This window comes from Aulonocara stuartgranti (assembly GCF_965226115.1).
Source record: "Aulonocara stuartgranti genome assembly, chromosome: 6".
Classification (NCBI taxonomy): Eukaryota; Metazoa; Chordata; class Actinopteri; order Cichliformes; family Cichlidae; genus Aulonocara; species Aulonocara stuartgranti.
In genome coordinates, this window is record NC_138944.1 from 9,444,503 (window position 1) to 9,457,461 (window position 12,959).

Consider the following 12,959-nt stretch of genomic DNA (forward strand, 5'->3'; position numbering starts at 1 on the left):
GCTGGTTCAGCATTAAAAAAAAACCCAGTGAAGTCTTTTTCACTTTGGTTTTTGTTTAGATTAAACACATGTGTTGATTAGTGTTGTGGAGGTGCCAGTAAGCAGTTCTGATAAAGAGCCAAGATTGCTGTTTTCTATGACTGTAGCGTCATATTTACCATACAAACACAACTGCAGCATTACTTCTATTATCTAACTCGAGCCAAGAAAACAAAAGCCTGTATTGCTCAAAATGTCAAAGTATTCATTTAAATAAGTGTACACGTACACCTCATTATGTACTCCATTTCAGCGGTTTTGCTGTTTTTTAGAGAAATATTGATAAAATTCTACACACCATTGAATGTGCTACACATGAAGATGTTTGAATGTGTAGCAAGAGTCAGCAACTTGTGCAAAAAAAATAAAAATAAAATAAAAATTATCAGTTCAAATAAAGTTGTTGCCAGGAAAAGCCACTTTCCATTCATTATTGTCAATTGTTATAAAGGCCACTTAATAGAAGGGACTTAAATGTTATAACATTTATGAATTACTAGTTAAGTATTCCAGCAGCATTGTTTCCTCACAGTGTAAAGCCAACTCTAGGAGATGTAAAAAGCTGACCTGTGAATTACCTGGCCCTACTCTCTCTTTCCTACTTTCCACCCTTCTTCCCCAGGAGAATCTCCACAGAGAGCGGGAGAAAGATAAAGAGAGAGAGACCACAAAATGACAAGGAAGATGAAAGGATTAGAAATATGGGCGGGAAGGGTAACTGGTCATCATGAGGGGCTACGTATGGTGTATGGCAGGTAGCAGAGTGAGAAAGCAGAGAAGAGAAGACCGAGGAGGCAGAAAGGAAAGAGAGTGGACATGGCTGGTGTTGAGTGCTGTTGTGTTTGTTTAGTCCCCTTCAAAGGCAAGCTTAATTATTTTACCATGCTGTGCCTGCAGAGACTGCAGGATTCATGGGCTGCTCTCAGCCCGTATCTCTTGCAACTGAGGTCTTAACCCTTTGGCTCCCACAAAACACTTGAAAGATTCCAGTCAAAGCGATGATCAGGCTCGGCGGCCTGCAACAAAGATCATTTGGAAATGTTTAAATAAATGACGGCCAACATTAAATTCAGCATGTTTTTCATCTTAACGTTAATAAATATCTCATTCCTTCAGCAAATGCTGGTGATGATAATGCACGGAGGTCCTGTTACAGAACATCTTCACAAACTTGAATCCCTGTTAAGGGTTGGACTGTTGCTTGCTGTCTGCAGAATAGTTTGCTTTTCACCAGTGGGTGCAACAAATCTAATCTCAAAACATGTCAATAACAGCTTAGACATTAAACCTAAAAATAAAATAAAATAATACAACGTTTGATAGATCAATTTAAATATGAGAGTAATAATTTGACATTAGTAGGATAAACATTACTTTTGTCATAACTGAATTAAATTAATTAAATGAAAACATACATTTGAAGGCACCACCAAGAGTGAATTAGCTTCAGTTAATGGGGGAAACCACACGTTTGGCCCTGTCCAGATTCCCTCACTGCCACCTCTATGATTCCAATAGAAAGAAATGACTTTGAAAACAACATATTGTGATTAAATCACTAAAAACACTCATTTTGTCAGTGACTGAACCTTCACAGAGAACTAGGTAAGCTGTTCCCCTTGTTTTTTCTCTAAGCTGGACCCAGCTAACCAAATTTTCCCAACAGATGACTCCAATAACCCATTTAAAGCCTTGCCACATGGTAGAGAACCCAGATTTGACATTATTTCAAGTTCTTTTCAATTTTAAAGATGTGGTAAAGACTCAAGTTTACTAGATATTTGACACATTCATAACACATCTATGAACATGTCATTGGACATCTGTAAATCATACCCTTCGATACATCTGGGCCATAACAGTTTAATCATGACAGCTGTACTGTAACTGGCTCTGTGTGTGTGTGTGTGTAGCATTTGAGATAACAAACTTTCACACTGAAGCTTGAATTTCTTCTCAGTCGATGGGAAGTGGATCTGATTTTCAGGACCTTCATCGTTGGTTATACCTTACACTCTGTTTTTTTACAGCTGGAGTATCGTGCACAAAAGCTCAGGGATTTACATTAAAACTTAGTGACTCCTTCAAATAAATTGTATAACAGGAATAGTGTCAGTGATCTTGTTCACTCAGTCCTGGCAAGCACACAGCAGATCACTTTACATCAAATGGGAATGCCACTCACTTTAGGAATTTATATGTGTTATTACTATGGTCTAGACAGTCTAGGACAGATGTCATGGAGATGTAAAATTGTACTTGCTCCATAAAAGGAACAAAGTATGAAAGAAGGTAAAGGTGTCAAGGTGCAATGGAGGAAATGTATTTCACTACAAAGACACTTATTTGTCAGTTCAGTTTAAAACAAGGCAGTTTAGTCCAATAGTGTCAAAGAAATACATTTTTTTAAGGAAACCCTTAAACATAGTCACTGGGAAATCTGCAGGTATTTTCTATTGCGCAAAAAATATGTCGCATTACTTCTCCCCACTGGAAAACATTTTTAAACTTTCTTTTTAAAGAAAAACAATGTTTTAAGAGTCCTAACTAGATTAAATGACTTGTAAGATTTCCTGCAGTGTGACAGCACCCAAGGTGATTTCTCTGGGAATACCATTTTCTGCCCCATAACTACCAATAATACAGACTAAAGCTTGTGGAGGTATAAAAAGAAATAAATACTCAGAGGACTCACAAAGTCACTCCTTCATCTGCTGAACAGTTCCAGATTTTACTTCCCGATGGCAGCGGTTTGGGGCTTTGTATGTGGTTTGTGGCTGTAGAGATGATGTGTTCATTACATTAGACAGACTGCACTATAAATTAACAGATAATATAAAGCTAACAAAGAAACACCAACACAAGAAATGAAAAGCTCATAAATGTGCCTCGCATTAGGGGCTTTCGTATTCTACAAATATATCCTATTATGATGACTTCTGCAGGTTATAATGGTTTTTTGGGGTTTTTTTTTAACCATTTTGTACCGTTAAAATAATAAGTCACAAACATGCACAGAAAGCCCAACATAGAGATGTTCACCAAGCTAATATACATTTGAAGTACTTTAATCAAAAGATCCAGTTGTCATAAAAACAAGGGAAATAAATCATCCTAATTAGGGTGCAAGGTAGGATAAATCTAATCCCTTCACCAACTGTAACTGGACAGCATGCATCTCTGCCATAACTAATGTCAGTCATACAATTACAGTTAGCCTCCACTAGAGCAAAATGCCAGTTCCACTGAGTTCAGCTTCTCTTTTACACATCTGTCTGATTTAGATCATAGATTATATTAAAAAGAAAGAGTTATTGATGCATTGTTCAGTTACCTATTTGACAGAGGACTGCTGTTTTGAAGCCTTCAGATCAGCATTTTGACATTTTCGGATGAGGGGGTAGTCCTGGGGTGTTAACAGTCAGTGACAACGCAGGCTTAGTGAGATTCATCTGTACTTCACTGTGATACTAAATGGGATCCTAAATTTTGATAGTAATTTAAAAAAAAAAAATCCAGAAATAACGTCACCTGTCATTGAAACTGAATTGTCAACTCCTCAGACTCCTATACATAACCTACATTTTAATAAGTGAACAAGATCACTCAAAGTGGTCATGCCTGTAGTAACGCATGATTTAAACCACTTAGTGTATTTTTGAAAAGAGGTAAAAATAGTTTGACCAAACCATGTTAGGTATGTTTATTTCTGTTGTAATGTCAACCTTTTTAATACCATGGGGTTTAACACCTTTGGGACTGACTCACCTTTGAGGCCAGTCTCATGTGGTTATGATTGTAGTCTTCAATGCTGGCACCAGTATGCAACACAGTGGTAAGAAGTACTACCTAACAACAAGCACACACTGGGTTAAACCTGGACCAGTATGCGGAGTTTTCATGTTCTTCTGTGCTTGCACGAGTTATTTCTGGGAGCTCTGGTTTTTCCCACAGTCGAAAAACATGAAAAGTTAACCCTGGCTTTCTTGGATGCTTTCATAAAGACATTCTTAACCCCAAGTGTTTTACTTCCTATTTAAATAAAGTTTGATCAAAATAGATGCTACTTGTTGCTGCTATCACAGGGTTGCCATGACATTTTGCCAGCTGATTTTGTGTCTTAATTTTGTACTATGTTGTATCTTTTCTATACTGCGTCTTTAGAAATGACCTGTAATAACAAGTGATTCTGCAGCACAGTTTTACCATCATGTCAAAATCCAGTAATGATGAAAGTCCTGCACGCTCATTTAGGCTGCCCACGTTGATTCTACTGTCACACTCACATGACACAATCACTTGCACTTTTAATAAATGTTAAGCATTAGGATCATGTTTTTGCTTCATGTCTGAAAGTTAGTCTGCTACCTGCTGCCCCCACTGTCTAAGCACTTCATCAGCTCCTTGTCCACTGGGCAGCTACCTGTAGACTCTCAGCATAACATCACCATTCATAAAACTCCCTATTTGCTGTCTGAAGCTTGTTGTTGGAGCCTAGATGCATTACTTTTGGTGCTGAGCTGTATTTAGTGCTAATTATCTAATGTTGGTGCTGTTCATCCATGTTAAAGAGATCAGTCTAAAATACTTTGTGATGTGACCGGTATTTTAGTGACACACCTGGGCTTGGAAGCAGTGATCTGCCATTTCTCGCTGTCTCAGCACAGCAGTAAAAGTCACTGTAAAACTGCATCATGGAAAGCGACCCCTCTGCTCCTCTTCTTTTGTTCTTATTTCACCTTTTTTTGTTTTGTTTTTTTCCATTCCTTCATCTCATTTTCTATTTCTGTCTGCTACACCCCGCTTTACCATTTGCATCCCCCCCCCGTCCCCCTCTTTCCTCTGTAGTCTGCAACCTGTGGAAACAATTAGACCTTGTAAGCAGGGGCCTTTTGCCCCCGTCGTGTGGTCGGTTTAACCTGTTGCTCCAGAAGGATCTCTCCTCATAGTGCGACCACCACCTTGTCAGGCTCAGTGGGTGGGTTAAGGATGATTTGGGGAGTGGGAGGGGGGACTGTTTGTGATGGTAGGAACTAGGAGACCACCAAGCTGCTTTTAAATGTTTCTCCTAAGGGTTTAGCTGCTTTGAAATGTCAGTGACACAGCAAGATCACAAAGACGCTCTGAAAGAAAATGGAAAATCTTTACGAAATGTGTCACTTTCTTGTTCTCTGTCATTATCTTTTGTATGTTATTATGTTGCAGGCCTGATAGGATAAGGTTCATCCACTTTAGGAGTAAACAAACTCCTCTTTTAGCACGAGAACATCGCCTTTCACACTCTTTTCACCCTCTCCTTAACTGCCAGGAATGCTTTTAACAATTCACTGTTGGACACAGAGCAACATGGAACGCTGGGAGATTGTTGCATTCCAAAGGGGAGCATTTTTTTTAGTTGCTCTTCACGTGTCAATCAGCGACACTATCTCCTTGTCACCCTAAACCCCCCCAACCCCCACCTCTAAGACACACAAACACACATACACTGTGAACCTACAGCCCGCTTTACTGCATCGCAGTTTAAGGACATAGTCGTCAATGTGTTAAGCACCTAAGAATGCAGGCCTTATGGTGGGTGTAGGACACACAAACACAGTTTTCTCAGACTTCACACAAAGGTCTCTTCCACCACTAACATCTGTGATGTGGGTCACTGAGGAGCGCCTCTCCTTTGGTGACACACAGTAAGCACCAGATCTCTTCCAGTCCTTTAAAAAAGGGGGGAGGGAGTATAGTTTTCCAGCCTCATAAGTCATGTTATTATTTTATTCCATTGTGATTTGGTTGACTGTAAAATCAATCAAGGCTTGCAGCTGAATCCGATATCTGAAATGATAAGGAGCAAGCTGGGTCACAGAGGGCAAACACACATCTCACACAATACCAGCAAACTTTCAACAGCTCTCCTTCCGACACACAAACACTTTCAGCCCTGGTGACATTCCCTGGCACATTATCAGTGCGTTGAAAACACCTGACTGGTATGTGACAGTTGCAGTTAGTGACAGTTCTCTTTTAAAGTGAGGACTGGGGAGGTCTTGGTGGTGGGTTGGGGTTTAAGGGTTGATCCATTTGATAGGAGTCCTGCTGGATACTTGACAGGAGCTGTCAGTGAGCCGAGGGGAGGGTGGTGCTTATCGATCAAACACCCCTCCTATCTGCCACGCTGACCTTCATGTCCCGAGGAGGGGCTGCTCTGGTGGGGAGACTGTAACGGGAGATGGGTGGGAGGGGGTAGAGGGATGTCTCGTGATTGTGAAAGTCAATTCAGTACAATAACAAAGCTAATGCACAGAAAACCTGCCACAGATGAACTTACCGCTTATCCTCGCCACATGAGTTTTCTCAGTGAAATTACCTTATCATCCAAACTATACAACTGACACGAGTCCTGTTTCTGACATATAAGATTACAACATCTAGAAAATGTAACTTTATCCAGGGAAAGTGGTGGAACACTAGAAAGAAAACAACTGCTATTTTTAAAAGCTTATTCTGACCACTAGTTTGACTTCTAAAATAGGACACTATGGGCTTCTTGAGTCTCCTAATTCATTAAGGAAGATATGTTGCTAAGGTAACTAGTCCAAAACATCGTTAAAAGTAAATGCTAAAATTTTAATATACAAAAGAAACAGTAAAACTTCAACTTTATTGATGATGATGATAACCTTTTATTTCAGACATATAAAGCAAACACACCAATAACACACATATATACGGATACCTGCATATACATGTACACGTACATATGAATGTGTGATAGGAAGAAGTATGCATATATTTATTAATCCCTACCCCGTGCTTGAAACTTTATTGATTCAAAATTTTCCTCTTCACCTGCACTTCCCCTCAGTACTTGTATACATTTGCGCCACAAAAAAGAAAAAAGAAAGGCAAAAGCAAAACAAAACAAGGTAAAACTAAATATATCAAGCTTTTTTAATTAATAAAATTATTGTTGCTAAATGTTATGTTTGTCAACTAATCAACTCAATAATTCAGGTACCAACATTTACCTAACCCAAACCCCGTACGGTTACTAGGACCGAAGTTTATCAAACAGAAATTTAGATGGAAATTATTAATTTTGTATCAGGAGACAACTTTAATTGCTTTAATTACTATTTGTCACACCATGGAGGTGAAACCCGAACATCAAAGACATCATATACAGGCTCAGTTCATGGTTTGAAAATGTTGTGTGCTTGCTGTCCACTTGTATGCACAAACGCAGCATCATATTGTTAATGACTGAAAAGCAGCAGATGCCAGCCAAAGGCAAAGTTACTCATGCACGTCTTTGCAAATTTTCCAGCCCGTTTGGAGTTGAACCAATCACATGCGCTTTGCTTTGACCTTCAGACTACGACTGTTCACACGCGCACACACACAACATTTGAATTTTGTATTATGGGTTTTCAGGGATTCAGTAGTTTCCAGAATTAAAAGTAAACACTTAAATCATCAGGGCAGCGACAGGATTGGTTGATGCTGAAAAACGTTTTTCTTTCTTCAAAATCTGGCATTGTGCCAAGGTTTATTTTTGCTGGAGAGATGGACGCCGTGCATGAAACCCTGCAGCAGCAGAAATGAGTTCGACACTGGGACACCCAGTCATCTTGTGGCTGACCATAACCAGTGTTTAGCCAGGACAACCTTTGGCCACTGGTCATTAGAGCACCATGCTGGACCTGCTGTACCGTTGTCAAAACACTGCACTTGGCGGGGACTCCGCTCAGCAGAGTCTGACTGGGAAATATGTGACTTTAAAATTGTGTATTACAGATAGAGTCATCTATGTGTCAGTGACTTGTATGTAGGCTCTTTCCCCCCATATTTTGGTCTTTTATGGTAGATGGCATAAAAACTTTATGTTTTTATTTAATTAAAGTTGAAGTATGTGCTTTTATAAAGAAAGCTGAAAAGTCGAAACATGGGGTCTGATTTGTGGTTAATGGGCTCCCCCTACAGTCTCCTGCGTTTGTCACAACTCCATGTCGGCTGTGCACACAATGACTACATGGCTCTGTTCTCAAGAGAACAGCAAGAGTTTACTCATATCAGATGTATAATTACTATCACATCTGAATTTGTGTGCACACACTTCCTCACATGCCACTTAGACACACATCCTGCCTCTTCTTTCCTCCCTGCCTTTCTCCTTCCTGATCTATAAATACTCTGTCATCTGCAGAGGTTGGCTCTGAAAGGCGTTGACCCCGGCCTCTCTCCGTCCAGCAGAGCAGTGATTTATGGAGGCTCAGGTTGGTGCTAACCTTGCACTTGAGCACTGGCAGTATAAATGATGGTGGGTCAGTGGCACCGTGGATGGAGGGGAGAAACTCTCTATCTGTGGCTCCACCTCTCTTTCTCTCTCTCTCTCTCTACTCTCTGTCCTGTTATCATCAGTGTGATAGAGACATCATCAAAATCTCCTGGGAGTATAAATAGTGCTAGATCAGGTGACAATGCCAGCTCTGGCCTTTGATGGGAGCTTTAATTTCATGCCTAATTTCTCTCGGCAAAGCGAGGATCGATGCTGGCCTGCCCGTGCTCCCTATCCAAAGACAGAGAGCGAGGAAGGACAAATGCTCACCGCTGAGTGATGTGCAAGCACCAAGATATCTAGCTTACCTGTAAACACACATGCGTCGGTACTCCTCACAGGAAGAAAATAGGTTGACAAACGTAGACAGATACCAGGTCGAGAAACTCATGCAGAGATGCCTGCACCCACATAAAACTTAAACAATCAATACAGCTGGAACAGATAGCCTTGGAAATAAGAGCAACAAGCAAAATATAACTACACAGCTACCCACCTGTGTGTTGTGTGTGCTACACATTGCCATAGTGATAAATATGTCCCAGCTTGCAGCCCCAGGGAGGCATTGAACTCTAGCCCCTCTATAATGACTTTGTCTACCTATCGATCCGGCCATGATCCATGTACTGTAATTCTTATATCATCAGGCCCGGCCCCAGCAATAACTCCAAGTCATATTTCGGGGCCTCCCATCCACTTGACAACTTAATGATGCAAGGGTCCTTGCCGAGTTTGGACTTTTAGCTCCCCAGCACACCTCTCCCTCTCTCTTCCTCCTGCAGGGCTCTAATTTCCTTCCTTGTTCTTTCAGACTAATATCAGCAAAGGCACCGAGAGGCTGCTCTCTCTGAGGACCTCCCTCTCTGAACCACATATCGTCTCCTTTTCACCTCTGTGCACTTGCAGTATAGCACAGGGTTGGTGTCTGACTGCTGTGCATCTGTCTCTGATTTGGAGCACAGCCCCTTTCAGGCTCCTGGGGAGACTCAGCTGTCCCTCTTTAGACCCTGTTCTTTTTCTCCCTTTGAGCCAAGGCTATATTTCATTGTCATTTCAGCCCTCTCTTTCTAGCCTGGGTGTAATAGCGGGAGATATATGAGGCTTGTTTCTGCAGCCTTCTGAGCTTCCTCAGCCTTTTATAAAACACTGTCAGAGTGACAAAACAGCAGCCCTTGGGTATTCGGGCACAGATGCCCCCTTATCCTGAAGCAATTTCTCAATATCCTGAGCTGATCCTTTTAGTAAAGAGATAACATCTGGGTCCTTGGACAGGATGAGTTGGAACAGTCATCCTGGACAGAGTCGTAGCTCATCTGTATAGCTCTGTCTGCTTATACGCCATGGGCTGTCTGTCAGTTCTGTTTTTATAAGCACTGATTTAGGGTGCAGCCCTTGAATCCTGGGCCAACAGGAAACCACGGGAGCATGCGGTGCCCCTGATAGGAGGTTAAAGCGAGAATTTATCCAGTTATTTTTTATTCTAATGCTGTGTCGGGTTATGTTCATTACTGTCGCTGTTAGAAAAACTCTAATGATGTTCCACCTGGCTGCAAAGACACAAAACAACGCTGTACCTGTGAGACACGGCCCTGATTGAGATGTGAATAAAATCGAGGAGAAGAAGATGAGAGGGAGCAGATGGGGTCTGCAGGCAATTAATGCTGCATGTTGTGTTGTTATTCTTCCACTTTGTTCCTGTCCCTCACCCCATCCTTAGTGACAGCTATCCTCTTTATATGTCTGCAGAATTTCTCCTTCCTGTCAGTTCTACCCATCCCCACTGTTTTTTTTTAACTTCTTCTCATCTCCATTGCAGTCTTCCTCCTCCCATCTTTAGCTTCCCTCCTTCCTCACACTCACGAGGCGCACAGTCTCTGTCTCCTCTCTCCCGCGCTCTACCACCACCACCACCCCCAGCCTTAATTGGGAGTCAGGGAGAGCAGTGGAAATCGCATTAACGCGGGCCCTGCCTGGGTGTGCCATCCATCTTCTTTTTTATTACGCCGCGCCGGGGCTGCTTGGGCGCTGCCGTTCGATTTGTCACCGGCCTCGTTCGCTGATAACAGGCATTTGTCATCGCCTTGCCTCCCTGTTAATGTTATCATCTCCTCCCTGACAGCCGCCCTCCGCCGGGGAGCGCCGGCGACAAAGCACATCCGTCAAGCGAATATTTCCACGGCTAAGGGGACCGCACACTGCAATAAGCCACATTAAAGCACTTATGAAGGGTGCAGGCCGAGTGTGTACGTGTGTGCGCTTGTGTGCGAGTCTACGTACCAGTGCCATAGCGCGCAGTAGATTGTGCGCTGCGTGCGCATACACATCTGCACACACACGTGCGCAGGAGCGTGCGCTCTTGTCAGTGCCGTAAAAAAGCGAGGTGGGGGCCGACAGGGAGAGGAAGAGGTAATTTGTTGCAATTAATTACGCAGTGAGCGTGGCTTTGTTGTGTAGGAGAGCATTTTATCTGTTGGAATGCTTTCTTCGCCAGGCTGTGATGCTATTTGTTTGATTTATAGCTTCTGCCAGCCCGAGGCGGAGCGAGCCTGCGTGTAAGTGTGTGTTTTCACATGTGCACAATGCTTTGGCATTATCCACAGAAATATACTGTAGTCTCGGTGACAAGGAGCCCTTTGTTTGAAAGTGACATTACATATGAACAGCCATGCTGCCCCTACTTGTGCCTCTCTGCAAGACCGAAACGCTTCTGTCCATTCAGCAGCAAATCAACAACGCCAAAGCCTGACCTTCCATCACAGTTTGCCTCACTTTTCCTTCCGCTTTTGTGAGTAAAGAAGACGTGTTTTAAAGTGCTGTGAGTATTCTACCAATCCTACAGTGATATGATGATGTTTCCAACATTGGCACGGTCCACCCCTCTTCTCTCATCTGTGATATCAAAACAGGCATTTGACATTGTGTATCCATTCTGCCTCAGCTGGGGGTTGCAGGGCCTGACAGATGGATCAGCCAGCCTCAAGGCAGAGGGAAGAGATGAGCGAAAGAAAAGCAGTGCTCCCCATCTCTCACCATACTGTATGATTCCCAAATATGCCATAGCACGTCATATGGTATGGCAAATGTTCGACCCTCGCAGAGAAAAATAGTCAGTGATGGCACTAACACACTGAGAAGTACATCTGAGCAACATTTTACCAAAGCTTCTTCACGCTATGATCACACAGTTTGAGATGAACGACTAAAGTAGACGGTCATAACTTAGTAACACTTTAGTAACATTTTAACTGACACACTTTGCGCAGAATGACGGAACCAGAGGTAGATAATAAAACACTTTGTTTGATTTACAATGTCATAACAACATTTTGACTAATACATGCTGCCTCTGTGTCATTAGCCAGAGATCACATTTTATTTTAATAACTAAATCTGAGGTTGACTCCAAAAGAGAGTCAGTCACCACAGACACCTGTGTTAGCACATGCAGTATTAGAGTAAAACGAACAAAATAAAATATTTGTTCTTGCTTATTAATTTCCCCATTGAGAAAAAACAGCAATAGCTGGTAGCTGTCTGCAGACATATGATCTAATTCGAGTCATCAAACTGGACCTCCTTGTTATGTTTGTGGTTTCAGACCTCTTAGAGCAGCGGTCCCCAACCCCCGGGCCTCGGACCGGTACCGGTCCGTGAGTCGTTTGGTACCGGGCCGTGAGAGTTGAGGCTCAGGTGTGAAATGTATGGTTTTCAGGGTTTTTATCGGTTTTCAGCGTTATTTTGTTATCGTTTTTATCGTTATCTCGGTTTTCCTGGGTCTTTTCACGTGTGTTATGAATAAATCTTCTTTTTTTCGGTACCGGTACTAGTTTTATTTTGTTGTATTTATCCGCGACACCTTAAAGGCCGGTCCATGAAAATATTGTCAGGCATAAACCGGTCCATGGCGCAAAAAAGGTTGGAGACCGCTGTCTTAGAGCTCTTGCTTTGCAGGTAATTTTACTCTAGTCTGTACTCCAAATTTTATTGAGTAAAATTATAGTATTTAACAATTATCCTTAATTAACAACTATCTGTAATTTACCCATAGAGCCTGTGAATGCACGTTGCTAACTAAACTTGCTAGCATTACCAAAACATTCATTTTAATAACTACATACCATCTGCAGGAGAAACACCAGCCAAATTTGACAGCTATTAACATTTTTCTTAATAGCTTATATCTGTGAAACACTTGTAAAGTAAGTAAGGTCTGTTTATTTGCCCTTCAGTTATAAAAATCTTCCTTAGTGCATGCAGTACTGTAGTATGTTTTTTTCTGAGCACTTGTTGCCCATATTGAGCAGTTAGATGCCTGCTGTGTACGACAGTCTCCCTGTTGATAAAAAATGATGTTATTTGATGAAATTAGATCTGCAACTAAATAGACCTTGTGGTGACAATGTTTTCTAAACTGCTATTACAAACCCAAGAATGAACTGTGAACCTTACTGTTGAATGATTTATTTGCTAATAAAGCTCCTTTCAGCTGCTACTTTATTAACACGTGGTCGCCAAAGTGGAAAGCTATGCATTTTTTTGATTTGGCAGATTGTTGCACCGGAGGCCTCTCCTGATGCAGTCTCAAAGGGAT